The sequence below is a fragment of the Anastrepha ludens genome, chromosome 6 (assembly GCF_028408465.1).
Source record: "Anastrepha ludens isolate Willacy chromosome 6, idAnaLude1.1, whole genome shotgun sequence".
NCBI classification, from domain to species: Eukaryota; Metazoa; Arthropoda; class Insecta; order Diptera; family Tephritidae; genus Anastrepha; species Anastrepha ludens.
In genome coordinates, this window is record NC_071502.1 from 103803056 (window position 1) to 103820523 (window position 17468).

The 17468-nt window shown below is 34.6% G+C and overlaps 2 long non-coding RNA genes across 3 annotated transcripts; one reads left to right on the forward strand and one right to left on the reverse strand.

Moving 5' to 3' along the window:
* Positions 1–516: 516 nt before the first annotated feature.
* LOC128866789 (uncharacterized) lies at positions 517–2888 on the forward strand. 2 transcript variants are annotated; one of them, XR_008454954.1, is made up of 4 exons: positions 517–585; positions 670–857; positions 1427–2465; positions 2540–2888. It is a non-coding gene; the product is annotated as an uncharacterized LOC128866789 (long non-coding RNA). The 2 variants fall into 2 exon arrangements; XR_008454953.1 differs by having other exon boundaries at positions 529–857.
* A 10377-nt stretch (positions 2889–13265) lies between these two features.
* LOC128867969 (uncharacterized) lies at positions 13266–14976 on the reverse strand. Its single transcript, XR_008455044.1, has 2 exons — positions 14141–14976; positions 13266–14076 (listed from the first exon to the last, which is right to left on the reverse strand). It is a non-coding gene; the product is annotated as an uncharacterized LOC128867969 (long non-coding RNA).
* Positions 14977–17468: the final 2492 nt, after the last annotated feature.

Consider the following 17468-nt stretch of genomic DNA (forward strand, 5'->3'; position numbering starts at 1 on the left):
AAAGGCGATTGCCGGAAGGTAGAATTAGTAACCTTTGTGAAATTGCGAATTAGCATTAGCGTAAAATGTATTAAAATGTATACTAAAATCTGAGTTAAGTTAATCTCCTTCAAGGTTATTATTTACGGATACTAGCAGAACATTGAAAATTAAAAATAAATCCTTCCTGGAAATCTCTAACATCATTTACACTTCTGGGAAGTCAGTAACGTGTTTATGCAGCTGCGACTGCAACCGTTAGTCAGTGTGTATTTATCAGGGTGCAAAATTAATCATCCCATTTTGGCGCAAAATTAATCACCCAATCTTTATTTTGAATAATTATTTTTATTAAATGGAAAGAAAATTACAATTTTGAAATGGAAAATGTATTTATCAGGGGGCAAAAATAATCACCCAATCTTGTTTTTGAATAATTTTTTTTATTAAACGGAAAAAAATTATAATTTTGAAATGGAAAATGTATTTATCAGGGCGCAAAATTAATAATCGAATTTCATTTTTGAATAATTTTTAGTAATTTCAAAATATTGATGCTGGCAAACCTGCCTAGAAAAGGAAAGCACTCAGCTGGCACGGCTTTACGTAAAAAATCAACTCGCCGCAAATTTTGCGGTGATGAGTTTTCATTTATGTATATTGAACTCCCATATATTTGGACACTTTCAGCGTTTTATGCCGGTGGATAACTGAGGCACCTAACACCCCTCTCCTTTGGACCCAACCCAGCTTACTTCCTGGGCCTACCGTTAGATGGGATAGATGGTGAAGATGACGATCGGTGACTACATCGAATTGAGCTTGATAAATTGTTACAACTACAACAACATCAACAACTCAATTAGCCGAAAATGCCTGTACGCATTAAAATAAGTACTGACATCTGGTTCCGACTAAATCCGTTTTAAGGTTTGGAAAATTTTTACGGAATTTTCGAATCCCATTTGCCATTTACAGTTCTCGGAAGTAATAGGTATGCCACAATTAGTCCGTTTTGCCGTATACAAACAAATCAGCTGTTTTCTATTGTATGTTGCCTGCATTGTTGTTATGCCTGAAAGTAGAGAATTGGACGTGTTTTGTCTGTTCCGGCAAGACGAGCGGTACACGAATTTGGCAACCATTGCACCAACATGTTGTACCATGAGTTGGACGGCTGTTTAGTATACCCGTTACAACGCGTTGTCCAAATTTATTATTCTAAATTTCGTGGTGATGAACATTTCGCAAAATTCAGGCTTGAAGTGAAATTTGTTCAATAATAATTATCTATTAATTGTGATTTTACTTTTTTCAATTTTTTTATATTTAAAAAAAAGTTAATTTTTTTTTAATTTGTTTTAATTTTCATGCAACCATTGGACCAACATGGAAATCGGTTGTACAACCATACTTAACATGATATAACCGTTGATCCAACTTGCAGAGGTTGATACAACGATTGGAGCGTGTGTACTTTGCATTAGTAAATAGGTATCATATGTATACCTGTATGTTTAGTACCTGCTTAGTTGATAACTAAGTCATAGAGAATTAGCTGCGAAACTCGTTTTTTCGTGAGAGCGCTGCCAAGATGTGCATTTTTGATAGCTTTCGTCAATGATGCCACATCGAAGAGACATTAATTGGGTACTTTTTAAACTAAAATTGGAAATTTTGCAGTTTCTACACCACCTTTGAGGTATGCAAACGGCACGTAACCGAAGTTAGTATTGGGCCTCTATGGCCCACGTAAACATGAATATAAAACACAATTTAAAACAAAATAAACACAATCAATGTAAAATATGAAATGAGCAAAAAAATGTAAAATAAGATTTAAAGAAAATTATTAGACACTATAAGATAAAAAAAATGAAGGTAAAAGACAAATTGTAAATAAATGTAGAAAATATAGCAATTTTTGCATATAACTGCAAAACAAAAAAATGAAAATAACGATTCACAAAGACAAAAATTCATTTTTATAACTTAAAAAATAGTTAGCAAAAGTATGTTAGCAAAATATCACAAATATACTTGCATATTTATAAAAAATCCAACAATCAGCTTTCAATAGCAATAGCAACAAGTATGTCAATTTTTAACGCACTAACTTTAATATATACCTTTTTCGTTTTTATTTCCCCCTCCCATTTAACTATAAATTCTTCAAAATATGCAACTCGCGCCGTTAACGTAAAAACGAACTGTCTTCGTCAGTGCGCCCTACTTCTGGCAACTCGCCATTTAACCTATTCGCTGTTCATTTGCTCAATATTGAAACGAGTCAATGGGCGCGCTCTCGCATAAAATGAGAGAGTTACATGCATACCTACTTATCTATGACTAAGTTTTAAACCGACTAGTGAGAATCGGACTTGCAATTCGTCTCGCTAAATTCTGGCCGAATTGTAGAACAATAGAAAAGATTGAACGCTTAAATCCTGTTACCTGTCGTTCAATATCGCATACTTAGTTAAAAGGTTTGATTATTTTTGGGAACAATAAATAAGCTGCATGGCCAATTGCATTTTTGTCTTTTTTTTGCTTTGTTTAGCTTTACCTGGATTTGCGAGCGGGGACAATTCTGGGAAGGAAGAAAACTGCATTAAGGAATTTTCGAGACCTCATGTTTGACATACATACATACCTACATATGTGCTTATACATACATATGTATGTATACTTATAGTATATTATATAGTATATAATGCAATCACGCATTCAATTCATATTGATTTGATACCGATGGGAAATATAAATTTTTCGATGGATTAATTTATCGAAAGTAATTAAAAAAGTTTTCTTTAACCAACAAATACCAAATTTATGTTGAAATCTGATGTTGTTCTCAAGCCAAATGGTAAAGAAATAAACTCTCACCTTTGAGTCAATCTCAAAAAGTAGTGACCTTAAACATTTTTGGTAACTACAAATCTTTGTGCTTTTGATTAAGGAGAAGAATTACTTATTTATGTTATTTCTTTCACTCTGTAAAGATTTTTGGAAAACTATATATGTAAATATGTAAACTTTATAAATCTCTTAGGTAGTAAAGTGAAATGGTTGAAGTGCCAGTCTGGCACTCCTCAAGTAGAAGCGCAGTTTTGATATCAATATGAGACCTCCAACAGGCAGAGATTTACAGCCAGCCAGAGCTGTTGATAATTATTAATGGAGGAGATTGATTGGATTTAGGTTGGCGCACTGCCCCAGGCTGTCGAAGAAAGGAGCACCCAGTGGCCTTAATCGTCTAGCTACCAAACCCGGACATTTACAGAGAAAGTGCTCAACAGTCCCCTTCTCTGAAAGGTCGCCACAGCTTCTGCAATGGTGGTTAAATGGTAACCCTAACTTTTCCGCGTGTGTGACGATCGTCCAGTGGCCGGTAAATACAGCTACGAGTTTGGAAATTGAATGGCGAGGAGTCCAAAGGACTTTCTGAGTCCTTCGTATATCTTATTGGGGCCAAAGGGTATTCGAAATAGCACATGAAGATATGGAGCTCCATCTTTCCTGAGAAATAAATCTTTTAAATTGAACAATTAAATTTATTTATTTAAAGATTGCAAACACTGAACTCAGGACTTGTCCTATCGCGTTATCGACTTTCTTTCTAATGATTTCATGTAGGTATTTAATGGAAGATTATCAATATTTTTTTGTGCATTCGGTGATTCCAAGAATTATTTGTGCAAAACATATTTCACTAACGTCATTTTTTTAGACCTAAAGCCATTAGAGTGTTTTGAACCATTTGTTGGAACTTTTATCTAGAAATAATTGCTCGCAGAAAGGGATGCTGCCAACTCAGAACGGGCTTCACATGCAAAAGCTCCCATTATCTGTTATAAAATTTGCTTATCTTTGAATAAATTCATTTCTTTACTATTATTATTATTACTATAATTTTGTTAAATAATTTATTTTAATCAAATTAATTTTAATAACTTTCGCTGTAAAATCTTGGAAAACCTTTTGCCATTGATAGAGTTTGATTTCCAGTACCAACTGCAAATCCAAAAAATCGATTAGCTTATAACTAATTTAATCAAAAAAAATTAAATTAAAACTAAGTTAGTAAGTAAAAAAGGTGAATTGAGTGTCTTAGGTAGCGCCAATAAAAACAGTTTATTTTTTTTTTGTTTGCGATTTTGACGTCAGACTTGTCAGCTCCTTTCCCAATACAAAACAAATCTACAAACCGAACAAAATAATCACAGAACGGTGGCGTAAAACTAGAAGTGTGGCGCATTCTGAGCAGCGGCGTCAAGGATGCAGGGCTCAGGCTTAACCTGAGCATTGACTCATACGTAACCATAAGAAGGATAGGCTACCGACTGAATTACCGTTTCAGCTCTGTCACCATGAAACTATGGATGCAGAAGGCTGCCGAGGACAAAGAAGCACAGCCGGAACCAATGGTTACGGAGGAGGGTAGCGAACCGTCAGCCAAAACGCTCCCTATGTCTACCATGCCAACCATGGTAGAAGTACATCCTGATAGAGAACCCAGGCAAGTCACTGGGCCAACAAAATCGAGACAAGTTACTAGACCAACCCAACCCAGCATTAACTATTTTTGCATTACAGAGTTCTTCTCGTTGCGATCCAGGCACAGCTGCTAATGCACGAGACCCGCAGAGACGTCGACATATTTTGCGGGGTATAACAACACCGTTCCCCCAGATGAGGTACGGAGTTTTTAAGCTACTGCAACAGAAGGAAGCTAGCACTCCTAAAGAGATGCGATGCCAATGCGCATAATGAGAAATGGAGGAGAAGAGATGCGTCTCTATTTGAGTTTATTATAAGTTATGATGGCACTTCGCCCTCACATTCTTTTGTGGGCTCTACTCTTCACAGGGCCGCATCTAACGCTGAGGTACCCTTATTAGACCTAAGATGAAGCTATGGTGTGCTGAGCTTAATGCCTGTCTTCTGGCTGCAATTGGCCGAGAGGGTTTGGGTCCTATTGGTAACGAAGCCAACGCATCCGTTACTTCGTTCCCATTTAAGCAACAACATTAAATCAAATTATAATAAAATTATAATAAAAAAGAAGCAAAACACAATTTGAAAATAAAAATGGATGAATTTTTATTTGTAAGAATTTGCAAGTGAGAAAAACAGCTGTTCAAAGTTCTAAATTTAAATAAAAACTGTGATTAAAATGGAGAATGTAAGTAAATATGCTTTAGATAAAATTTATAAAGTTCCTTTGAAGTGATATATTAAATAGGGATTGCAAATGGAATGTTCTTCATCTGACAGCGACGATGAAAGGGCACAAATTGTTGTGGACAAAATAAAATCCTGTGATGCTAAGAATTTTATTTGATTATTTTTTTTTAATTTTATAATTTCTTACACTTGAAAATTGTTACAGGTTTTGAATTCATGTACTTTTTTTATATTTTTCTCTTTGAGAGCGCTTTCTCGGAAATAAAGTTACTTGATAATTTTCACTTTTGTGAAACAACATCAAAACGCACACCACAAATAGAAGGAGGAGCTCGACCAAACACCCAAAGAGGGTGTACGCGCCAAGTATATATAACAGGTGGCGCAAAATTAATCAATTTTGGAAAGATTTATAATATGTGCAAACATCGTCCTACGGCAATCATATTTGACACTTGTGAGCTAGACAGCTGCAGCATACAAACAGACAAGCAATGGAGCACGTAAGGGTCAAAATAAAAATTTCTGTCATTCCAAATAATTTTTTTTTTTAGTAAAAAGTTGAATGGTTAATTTTGCGCCACTCTTTATATGTATATGCATATGTATAATTTTTTCATGAACAAACCTAATAATAATTATTAAGGGGATCAAAGTCTGGCACAAGAAAGTTTTTACTCTTAAAATATGTATACCATTCGATTGTTTTCCATAGAATTCGCTTTATGAAATTTCAATTAATTTGAGCAGCATTCGCTAGTGCCAAATTTACCAATATTTCTCTAAATGCAAATTTTTGGAAATATTAATAATGAACGTCAAAAACGGAAAAGTCTTTATGAATACACAAATAGGTGTGTTCGGTAACTAAATTTGCCACCACTAACCATCAGTTAAAATCAAGAGCTCAAGAGAAAATTCTCTCCCAAGGACCGGAAGAAGCAAAAAAAGTTAACGAACAAAAAATTTACCATCACTTGCAAAACCCGATAGAAGACATATCAGCTGAGATTTAAAAAAAAAATGTTTGCTGTCCAAGGAAACTACCATAAATAGATTTCATATACTCACGCTTTTTGCTGCTAAATTTTCCATTTTATTACAATATTTTTGGATCAGGTTCACCCAAAAATAAAGTTGTTTGATTACAAAAAATTCAATCATAGACATTTTGGCTGGGATTCACAATAATGTGTATTGGGCAATTTTTGGCAAACTATAATGTATTTATTAATGAAACTTGGTAGAGTTGTTAGGGAGTTGTTAAGGAACAATCTTTATAATTCCAAATTATTCGGGAAATAATAATTTCGTAATTATTTGCCTTCAAAGTGCCTCGGGAACTTCACTATAATTTGGCACATTGCTCTATATATTTTTTAACACTTCACTAAAATTCACTAAATATACACTCACACGCGTGTTTTTACTTATTTTTATCTTTATATTCGTATTGTTTTCTTTAAAATTAAATGCAAATGTATTTGTCCATACAATCACTTTCCAATTTAAAACGCGAATAAGAAGAAGATTGGAATGACAACAGTATGGTGTTGCCGTATGCCTGCAAATGAAAACAAAAATTTGAACAAAAATGAAGTATTTGAGTTTAGTGTTAATGATGGGGATGGGGGTTATTGTGCCTCCTTACTACACACACGCATATGACGTTTTATTTTTGGATTCAATGGTTTTAACACGGAAAGGAGTTCTACGCAAAAATACTGTGTATTGCGCAGCCGAAGTTGGACTGATGAGGGCTATTTTTTTAAAAGGAAACGAGTTTTTTAACAAAGACAACTACGACCGCCCTATTTGTTTTGCAGACATGATAATCGATTTTTGTGGAGAAAATCTGTTTATAAAAGGCAGTTTGTAAAATTGATCGAAGCAATACAATACACTTATACACCGTAATTTTTGGCTTTTAATTAGTTTATTATTTTTTGTGATACGTTTAATATCATTGTTTTTAAGTTTCGATGAGTTGTATGTTTTTATTTTCAAAAATAGTTCTCAATATTAAATTACAGCAAAAAATACTGCAATTCTACAATCAACTCTCCACTGAACATCTCTGCATACGAACTTCGTTTTTTTTTCAGGTGTATGGCAACACTAACTTTTCGCTAAATTACAGAACTTTAACATTAATTACTTAAAAACTATAAGCCTCCGGAGGGTGCGGTTTTCAGTTTTATGATGGGGATACACCCCTCTATCGCCCCCTTTTAACCTTTTTTTCAAAGCAATAGACATTATACTAAATATTACTCGACTTTTTTTATAATGGAAAAGTTTTGCTAGCGACCGCCGTAGCCGAACAGGTTGGTGCGGACTACCATTCGGTAGTGCGTAGGCTCGAATCTCCGTGCATGAAACACCAAAGTGATAGAAAAAGTTGTTTCTGATTGCGTTCGCGCCTCGGCAGACAATGTCAAAACTGCGAGTTTATTTCTGCCATGAAAAAGCTCCACATAAAAAACTATTTATCTTTCGGAGTCGGCTTAAAACTGTAGGAGTTCGCTCCATTTGTGGTACAACATGAAGTCGCACGCCACACATAGGAGGAAGATCTGGTCCAAATGCCTGCTAAAAATCCGTATAACTGTAACTAAAGCAAGAATCCGTTTAAATTAAAATCAACTCCACTTTCCCAAATGCGCCTCTAGATCGTGTTGCTTCCGTAAATCTAGGAATGACTTCCTCCATTTTACCTGATCCTCTTTCCCAATAAGAATTAGTAGTCCTGGCAATTCTTTACTTGCACAGAGACAGCGAGCGACAACATATTTTAAATGAAATGGTTTGCGTGGAATGCCCACAAAAATAAGAATCTCTTTGCTTGACTGTTTCGAATGCGTGACAGTTCGACTGCGAGTGGCGATCGCTGATATAAATGTGCAGAAAGGTGTCAGCCGGAAAGCTGCTTTGATATCTAAACTGTCAAACTTTGTTTGCTTTAGGATATTTAACAGAGAGAGAAGTGAATGAAATGAAAGAAATTGCTGCTACTTCTTTAATTACGTCAGCAACTCATTTGAAGCCTTTATAGTCGCTGAGAGCTGTTAGCGACCTGATTTTGATTACACTTTCTGTACTCTTCTTCAGAGTGGAGAATTCAAACAACAGCAAAATGCCCGCCCCTGCAAAATTTGACATTTCAAGTTGGACAATTTAGTGTTTTTCTTGCCCTACTACTGCTACGTCATTGACACGCCTTGGCTTTGGCTCAGAACTCGTCGCTGGTAGGCACATATATTCACTCTTTTTTTACAATATTGACATTATAGGTGTGTTTCTTCATTCATCGCAAATATTCGAAATACATTTTTCAGTTTACTTATTCGTTTGAATGTTCCGAATAATCCAAACGCATTTTTTTTCGTTTCGTCTTTCTCGGACACGAAATTCATAGAACATCCTGCTGATCCGCTGTGTGTGCGCATGCGTATGTACAAATGTAAACAATTGCATAAAAAAAAATAGCGCTAAAGAAACCAAATAAGTTTTTGCAAATTGTTTAACGAAAAGTTGCGAGTTGTAAAAGTGCTAAGTTAAATCAATAATTTGAAATGTTAGTTTTTTGTTTAATAATAGGCCCCTCCGATTCGACAAGAGGCGTATAGAGAAGCAAGTGACATCAGTAAACGTAAGTTGACAGCACTGGAAAGGAGCTGGAAATTTTCAATTTCAAGTCGTTACTTGTGATGCTCGTGGCCGGTCAATACCCTTTATGATGCTTGTTATTGTAGTAAAATACAGGTATCCCTTGTATAACGCGGTCTTATACAACGCGGTTTCGATATAACGCGATTTGGAAAAATTAGGTTTCAGTACAACGCGAAATTTAGGCTTATATAATGCGAAGGGGAAAATGCACAATTATAAAATCTGGTAACACTAATTTGCGTACCATATATTTATAATATGTAATGTATTTTTAATGTAAACCGAGAATTACTCTTTTTTGCCTTAGATAGATAGAATAGATATTAATCTAGCACCTTATTACGAAATTGAAAAGGAGCTTAAAAAAACCACCCACCAAAAACTGATAACAGATTTTGCAATTATAAAACCAGTAGAAGAACCACAAGGTCCCACAACTAGTTTCTTATCCAATAGCGAAAACTATGTTGAAGAAATATCTTCTGATGAAGCTATTGCTCCCCCAAAACGCCCACGTGCAAAGATCTTTGAAGACAGTGAAACAGATTAATTACCATATGAAGTTTGAGGAATAACAATAAAGTTTTTAATAAACCTTTAATTTGTTTTAGTTTGATTTTAAATTTTTTGTTTTGTGTTTTTAATTGTATTATAAAGTCTGAACTTTAGTATTGAGTTGAAATATATGTGCATCTGTTATTTTGTATGTATTTTATTAAAAAAAAAACCTATTGGAACATAACCCCCAAATTTATATGAAAACTATGTTTTAGATAACGCGGAATTACATAACGCGCAATTCTTCTGGAACGTAACTATCGCGTTATACGAGGGATACCTGTACTATAAATGCACCAATAGGTTTATTCAAAATTTGCAATGCATACTTTCAGGCGGCGCGAAACATTAAAAGCAATGAAAATAACATTTTGCGCGATATGTAGTGTGGAGCAGAACACTTCTATTTGATGTATGTTAAGTTGTTACCTCATTTTCAAATCGGTGTAAAATGCGTCAAATAAAGCTTAACCTAATTATGGTAAAGTTATACGTGTCCACAATTCTCTATTTTAATTTTAACGCAGGAAATAAACACCTTTGATTCCGGAGTTAACAAAATTCGTGCATTCCAAAAGCGCTCAAATGTTTTTCGAATTAACCGATTTTTCGAAGATTATAAGGTTGCTTTCTGCATTTAGATTCTTACCTTGGGCTTACACAAGGCAATGCTTTGAAGACAATTGAAATTACGTCATAGCTGTTAAAAAGAAGAAAAGGTGTTTGCATAGCCTAGGTGGCCAGACAGTTATAAAGAAATTCAGTTTTAAGCAACCGCTGTTGTGTCGTTTCGTACAAATTACTTGCTCTGACTTGGATTCTTTCACGAATAGCAACGAAACGTTGCCGAAATGGCCAGTTAAGTCACATTTGTATTCCAAGAGGAAGTGTAATCTAAGCGGTTTTAAGTTGGATAGGGGATTAGACTAGAAACAGTATAGGAATTTTTTAATAAAATGTAGTTTTTGTGTTTAATTATATTTTACAAGTTTCAGTAATTACTATAACTGGTCTAATGAATGTTTCAACAACCAACAAGAATATAAGGTTGGAAAATCGTTATCTTTTCTATCTATATATTAAGGAGTTATATACAGTTAGAATTTCCTAAAAATCAATTTTTTTTATTATTATTTTTTTCTTATCGTACATGCATATGTATATTTAGGAATACTCACAGAAAATTAAATACCTGTGAAGTTACACGCAAATTTGAAAAGGCATTTCAAGGTGCTTGAATGTGCTTTTCAAACTTTAAACGCGTTTTTCTCAAAGTCGGTGACCAACATTATTCGAAAAGGGTTAGTCTCAAATTTTAACACAAGCTTCTTAAATATATTTTTTAGTAATTAGTCCAAGTTTTTTCTCACCGATAAATATTTTTTATTATTATATACATATCAAAAATCGATTTTTTTTTTTGAGAAACCGCCATTTTATGAAAAAATTTATTTTGCTTATTCCGTCGATTAATTACTAGATTTAACATTACTTTAACAAAATCTGTTTGGTTTTTTAATTTCAGAGGACCCAGTTCAGAGATATAGGGGTCACCGCAAAACGTCTCTTTTGAGAGAAGCTCCCGGAGATCAGCTGTAGCTCCCTTCCAAATAAATATTTTTGCTGGTACTAAGTTTTAAAATACAGTTAAAAGATAACATAATATGTGTAAAAATTTTTAGATCAATAAATTTAAAAGTTTTCTTAGAAAAAATACTGTAAAATTCGCTTTTTTCGACCTTTTAACTATATATAACCCCTTAACAATCGATAGCCGAGCTGTTTTGGTCGATTGTTAGGTAATATGTTACTTTGACTAACCTAAAAAGGTAAGTCCCTTAGAAGTCATGTTACAAGTAAACCTCATATATTTCGTAACTCACTTTTATAAGAGATCAAAAAAGAAATATGTATAATATCTTTTAATATTCCTAGTATGAATTTTGGTTTTACATTTCTCTCTTAATTAATTGATTTGAAAAAAGTTCAGAAAAGTTCGATATTTTTAGTACAATTATTACAAGAAAATACAACTGCATTTTACACTAACGGATTCAAGATGGATTGCGGCGACGTCATTGGTGTATATTCGAAAGGCGTCGACATTTCCAAGTCTTTTCGCCTGGGGAATTGGAATCGTATTTTTCAAGCAGAAGTTCTCAGCATAAAAAAGCTTACAGGATAATTAAAAACCCTTCACAAGAACTATCGAAAGTATGAATTGTTTGAGATATTCAAGCAGCCATCTTGGCTTTAAGGTGACCTACACCCAATTCAAAAATCGCCACGCAATGCAAAGAAGAACTTAATGCTTTAGCGTGCACGACAGACATCATTCTCATCTAGGTACGAGGCCAAATAGAACATATGTACATATGTAGAAGGAAATGAAAAAATACATAGAAAGGAAAGCTGAAGAACTGGCAAGACAAGGAGCCTCCAATAATGAATCCGAAGCGACAGAAATAGGCTGATCCCAAGGTGTACACAAAAGAGAAATCTTCTTACTATTCCAGAAGCAGGCCGTTGACAGATGGACTAACTTCTTCTTCTTAATTGGCGCTATAACCGCTTACGCGATTTTGGCCGAGTTTAGCAAAGCGCGCCAGTCGTTTCTTTCTCGAGCTAACCGGCGCCAGTTGGACACACCAAGTGAAGCCAAGTCCTTCTCCACCTGATCTTTCCAACGTTGAGGAGGCCGCCCCCTTCCTCTGCTACCACCAGCTGGTACCGCATCGAATACTTTCAAAGCCGGAGCGTTTGTATCCATTCGGACGACATGACCCAGCCAACGTAGCCGCTAGATCTTTATTCGCTGCGCTATGTCTATGTCGTCGTAAAGCTCATACAGCTCATCGTTCCATCGTCTGCGATATTCGCCATTGCCAACGTGCAAAGGTCCAAAAATCTTACACAGAATCTTTCTCTCGAACACTCCAAGCGTCGCTTCATCGGATGTTGTCATCGTCCACGCTTCTGCGTGGACTAACACGTAACACAAAATAACTAAACAAAATTGGCCAAATTTGACCAAATCCACAACTTTCAGCAGAAAATAAATGTTTCTATCATTTTGCTGTTTCACGTACGGAGACTCGAACCCACGCACTTACGAATGGTAGTCACGCACCAACTCATTCGGGTAGGGATTCCGGTAGATATTAGTGCCTGTGAATAAAACAATCATATTTAGCACCAAAATATCGTGGTCGAGTGTGGGAAATTATAATGGGTCGTATCTCTTGAAGAGCGTGAAATAGAACGAAATCACTATAAAGATCGCGAAAGCAAATGAAAAATCGCAAAATCAGCGCAGCATAGTTAAACAGTTACTGGTAAAAGGATGGATGTCAGCTGAAGAAACCGGAAATTTAATTTGGCTTTTATTAAAAGTAATATGGATAAATATATAAATAAACAAATATTTGGATATCTGAGAGGAAAATTAAACATTCGTTTCAATTTTCGCTGCTATCAGGACAACGACCCGAAGCATAAATGGACTCAGAATCGGCTCATTTGGAATTGCCCGCATATTGTTCAAACCCCAGCGTAATCGCCATGCTTGAATGTTATTGAGCATCGGTGGTCGAATTTAGATAGGGAAATGCGAAAAAGTGAAATTCGAAAAAATGAAATTCGAAACCAATAGGACTTCAAACAGGCGTTAAAACAGGAATATCAAAACACTTCTTTTGAATATACTAAAAAGTTGGAGGAATATACAAACTATTAAGGGAAGTAATTTCCAAATACAAAAAAAATCAAATCAACAGATCGTTATTGACAGAAGGAGATATCCTACAAACCATTACATTATTACTACCTTAAGGTTTTCATTCGGAATTCAGAGAGAACGAGGGTTCGAATCTCGGTGAAAGACAAAAATAAAGAAAAAGTTTTTTTCTAATACCGATCGCCTTTCGGCAGTCAATGGCAAACCTCCGAGAGCATTTCTGCCATGAAAAAGCTCTTCATAAAAAATATCTGCCGCTCGGAGTCGGCGTAAAACTGTAGGTCCCTCTATTTGTGGAACAACATCAAGACGCACGCCACAAATAGGAGGACGAGCTCGGCCAAACAACCATAAAGGGTGTTCGTACACCATTTATAAAAAATATATATAAAAAAAGTTTCTATTACCATGATTTTTGGGATTGCATCATTTTGGCTATGGGCTGCATTTATAGTTTGTGTTATATTTTTTGTACTATTATTTTTTATATTCTGTAATAATATTCAAAATTATTTTTTCGGTGTATTTTCAATAAAAGCACTTTTTATTACCAACTAGCGTATCAATTTTGTCAAAAATGTTTTTTATTTTCCGTTAATCTCTGCTATAATTAGAGCAAAATCTACAAAACAACGAAAAATTCATAATTTCAAAATACTCAGTTAATATTAGAACGAAATTCAATTTTTTTATATTTTTTATAACTATAGCATAGTGGGCATATTAAGTACAAAATAAATTTTGATGACAGGATTTCTGGGAATTCAATAATGAATATTGAAAATAATTTTTTAATATAGATTTTTAGCTTATTTCCCATTTTTTGTTGTATAGTTTTAAAACATTAAAACAAAACAATAAATTGAAAAACATATATTTAAAAAAAATATATATATTCAACTGTGGAAAAAAGCTTTTCATCGTTAATTTCTTTTCGTCTCTACCTGCAATAGCTGCTATTATCTCAACAAATCTTCACATTTCTTCCACTTATTAGCAATTACTTACCCACACCATTAGCTTCGAAGTAAAACACAATTTTTATTGTTGACTATATTTAAATAATTTTAATAATTTCAAATTTCTTAATAAAAACATTTTTGTCTTGTTTAATTTTAGTAAGAAATTTCATCACTTGTACCAAATCACGGTTGCAAACTCGTGTCGCCAATTTCAAATAATTTACTAGTTTAAAGAACTTTTTGTTTTGTCGTCAAGTCCAGCTAGATTCCTCTGCACTTAAAGTGAGTTAATGTCATTGAACTGCATTTGCCGTTGCTCTTGCGATCCATATTTACGGTTCTAATGTTTTTGTTCTCCCACATTTAGCAACACATTGAGTTATTGTTGTTTTTAAACAATTTTGCTCCACTGCCGGCAAACGTTATTCAAGGTAAACTATTCCAGGTATAACCTAAATTAGTTGCAAATGGCAATACTTTCCAATGAGAGTATTTTTAATTTATTTGCTCAAATATTCCCATTCCTAGGGATCTCTTCAAGGCGAATTCATACAAGGCGATGTTACTAGGACAGCAGATTTGTTTTTTCTTCCGTTTTGATGCCTTGAATTGAGATCCATCAATAAGGTAGCGCCAGTAGGGCAGCCGACTTGACTTTGTTTTTAATTTTATGTGATCTCCATACCACAGGTTCTCAAACTTTTTTCTCGCGTATACCATCTATTTACAATAAGGAGCAAACGCTCATAGAAATAGTTTCTTTTAGATGATCTGGTTCAAAAATTGAGTCATTATAAAAATAAAGGGTGGTTAAGTTTCAAGGGCCGGTGTGGATTTTGAATAAAATACAATTTTTTTAGAAAATTATTGTCATTTCTCTTTGTTATGATAATATTGGAATGACTCAATTACGTGTGGAATAAAATATCGGCCAAATGGCCGCCGCGGCCTCGACGCCGATGGTCCAAATCTTCGATGACGCTGAGACATAATTGAGGTTGTATGCCGTTAATGTGCCAAATTATCTCATCCTTTAGCTCTTGAATTGTTGCTGGCTTATCGACGTACACCTTTTCTTTCAAATAACCCCAAAGAAAGAAGTCCAACGGTGTCGTTGACGTTTAGGTGTGGTTCACATTCAACATCGGCCCTTAAAATTTAACCATCCTTTATATAAATAATAGGCGCATACATTTCTGTGCGTCTTGATGTTGTTCCACAAATGGAAGGACCTACAATTTTAAGCGACTCCGAATGGCAAATTGTTTTCCATGGCAGAAATACACTCGGAGGTTTGCCATTGCCTGCCGAGGGGTGACCACTATTAAAAAAACTTTTTTTATCATTTTGCTGTTTCAAGTACCTATGCACTACCGAATGGTAGTCACGCCCCAACGCATTCGGCTACGACGGCTCATTAGTACATCAAAGTTAAATACTCATTAATGTCCAATTCTTACCATATATCTCAACTTTCGAAAAGTAACCCCGTTCTCTGCTATCACCTAAATAACGAACGTGTGATTTTTTTTTAATATTAGTAAAAGTTTGAGTTATGTAGTTATATGAACGTGATAAATAATACCATTGGACATCATTTGGCGTAACGGTAAGTTCTTAACTCTTCCCTCGCAAACATTGCCCGGCCCTGTCGGCTCTGCTCTATCGCCCATTGGCGAAACTCTATCGCTCAGCGACAAGCGAAACAATTCCTAACACCGGACAGAGAAATTTCTGATAAGCGACTTCCGCTTAGCTGAGTATACTTCAGACTTCTAATTGGTTACTTTACAGGCCACTGTAGCCTGAGATTCACTTAAACAAAATGGACCTCTCTGATACTTTCATCTGCGGATTCTGTGAAATGGGCACTGAAAATTCAGAACACATTTTTTGTAAATGTCCTGCACTAGGCAGAAAACATTCTTGGCAGCTGATTGTTAATTTTGCAGCAAATCTGCCATCTGTGAACGGGTAGATTAATTTTTGTGGATTTATTGCTAATTACTACATACAGAAACGTACTTTTAGAATAGAATAAAAGTATAACAGGTGGAACAAATTTTGTTTGGTTATATAAAGACCATCCTAATATTCATTCTCATGATTTCAATATTACCATCATTTAAAAATTATGTATTTTAGAGTTTTTCGGTGAATAAGATATCATTTTTTTATTACATTTTTTTTTGTTTTAATAAAAAAACGTCACAAATGGCCGTTTAAGGGGAGAGATACCGGTAAAGTTTCGAAAAAAAAAATTTTTTATAAAATGTTACTATAATTCTTTAAGAATATGTCAAAAAAATTTTAGGACGTAAGTATCATATTTTTTATATTATAGATCGTCAACCGTGACGACTCTATTTGCGTTCGAGCGCTGGGAGAGGCATAGGTAGTTACGTTGCCGACTTTAAATGCGTTTTTCTCAAATCTATATTTTTCGAATTGGCGTGCACGAAAAGTTATTGACCGATCTCCATAAAATGTTGCATACATCTTTTTTATGATATTATTTTCTATGTATTTCAAGTTTTCGAAAAAATTTTTCGAAGCAAAAGTAGTAGGAAAATTCGCCCCAAAATTCATTTTTTTTTTTTTTTGAAGCATTTTATTCCGTAAATTTTGTTTCATTTTTGTTTAATTCATATGGAAATTATGGGATTAGTAAACAAAAAAATGTTTGGTTTATCCTATTCAGGTCACTGACGCCGATTGAGAAGTCCCGCTGCGACCTTCCTGAAAGAATTTAGTGTACATCCGCTATTTTAAATGATTAAAATAAAAAAAAATTATATTATTTTAATGTATAAATAAACTGTATGCCAATTTTGGGGGAAAAATATAGTGACTTCTTCATTTTAAATAATTTTAATGAAATTGAGGGAAAATATGGCCATTTACAGGTATCTGCCCCCTTAAAATACCTACAGATCCTGGAGTTTTGGCTATTTTGCCATATTAAATCGATATGTCAACATCATCTGGGGCGTGTTTTCGAGAAAAAGCCAGCATTTATTCTGAACGAATCAAAAGACGTTTTTGAATTTAAAAATCATATCTTCCCAGCAAATTACTGCAACAGTTCACTCATTTAGCATTCTAACCCACTCGCATAAAACTCCGCTAGAGAATCTGCTCAACACTAACTCAGTATTTGAGCGAAAGGTCTTGTAAACAAAGAGCGGGAGCGCACATCAGTACAATTCACCATTGAGTAGGTAATAAAAGTGTTGCTGTTTGAAGCATTCCAGTGCAAGGTACGCACATTTTTATTTATTCAAATTCTTCAACAAAAGATTTTTGAAGCAAATATTTAACCCTTCTATTTTTTGTTCTCCGTGGAGCGTCACAAAATTTCTCTTCTGCTCCGC